General features: G+C 38.6%; 1 pseudogene; it reads left to right on the top strand.

Annotated features, from left to right (window-relative positions):
• The first annotated feature begins 305 nt into the window (after positions 1-305).
• Positions 306-425, top strand: LOC129878006 (5S ribosomal RNA; annotated as a pseudogene).
• Positions 426-1,364: the final 939 nt, after the last annotated feature.

The following is a 1,364-nucleotide window of genomic DNA, read 5'->3' as shown; positions in this document are numbered from 1 at the left end:
TATTGTTAATCTGCAGGTAAAATTCCCTCCAGAGTCATCTATCCATGGAGTGCGAAGTGAGTCTTATAGCCAAGGTCGTATTGTGGAATTTTTGACCTCGTGTATTATTTCCTGCCTTCCTTAAATGACATTAACTAGTACCATGTTGAAGAATTGTGGCATTCAAGTGCGCCATCAGTTAGTAATCAACTAATCCTTTTTGTTTTTCTTAAGTCCTTTTTTTTCAATTCCCGCAACGTAACTTATAGGACTTTAGGTACATAATCTCCTATCGCTTCTTCGCCGCTAGTTCAAATTCTTCCATCTCGCGCGATCATACCAGTACTAACGCACTAAATTCCATCAGAATTTCGAAGTTAAGCATGCTTGGGTGAGAGTAATACTAGAATGGGTGACCTTCTTGGGAAGTCTTCGTGTCACGTTTTATTGTAATCCTTGCGAAAATGTGCTGGGCACTCAACTTAGCCCAAGATTTACCTTAGCGTCGTCTCGCTAGTCTTCATGTTTTGCCTTGCCCTTTCGTCTGTTATCTTGCAACTCGTATATGGGTAGATCTTTAGTTCCATTATGACCATGTCTTACTTTGCTCGTAATACTAAATCCATCTAAATAGTTTGGCTTAACCTATCTTCGTATCTCTCAGTAGAGTCTCCCAAAATATCATAACTGCATTGTCATTATTGAACTCCTATTCCTTTTACCATATATTTACTCACTTAGCTTGATGCTTTTATATACATATCCGTAGGTTGCACAACCATTCAGACGCAACTTGTAGGAGGTAGACGTAGTCTTTTTGTCTCTTAGTTCATTCTACTGTACACATATAACTCATATTGGAACTTGCTTTTGTCCCATCTTACTATACTTCTTTATTTTCCCTTACTCACTCCTTACTCTTCTCATCTCCTACCATAAGAGGTTTTCTATTCCTTTCCTTGGTTATGCATCTATCGCAACATCCTTTGCGACCAACTCTATAGTCATCATTTTGGCTTTTGGTATGGCATGATATCAATATCCTCCATAGTATCTCTTGAGTTATTCGATATCCTTTCATTGCTAAGCCCTTTTCTTTTTATACGCACCCACCTTCTAGTGTTGTGTCATTCAAGGTCTTGTTAAAAATTTCTTAACACTACCTTACATAACATTCTGGCTTCCGTCCAATTATTGGTGACTTCCAGACCTTCCTAACTTGGTTCAGCAAGGGATCTTATTGAAATTTAAACATCCATCTTGAATATGTTGCCACATCAATTGCCTCCACCTTACCTTTGCAATTCTTCTCATTGACTTCCCCCCTTTAGAGGGTAGTTACACCTTTATCTGCTTATACCTTGCTCTATGTCTCTATGTCCAGT

Source organism: Solanum dulcamara, chromosome 12 (assembly GCF_947179165.1).
Source record: "Solanum dulcamara chromosome 12, daSolDulc1.2, whole genome shotgun sequence".
Lineage (NCBI taxonomy): Eukaryota > Viridiplantae > Streptophyta > Magnoliopsida > Solanales > Solanaceae > Solanum > Solanum dulcamara.
Note: the sequence above shows the minus strand (reverse complement) of the source record. Positions and strands in the feature narration are given on the sequence as shown.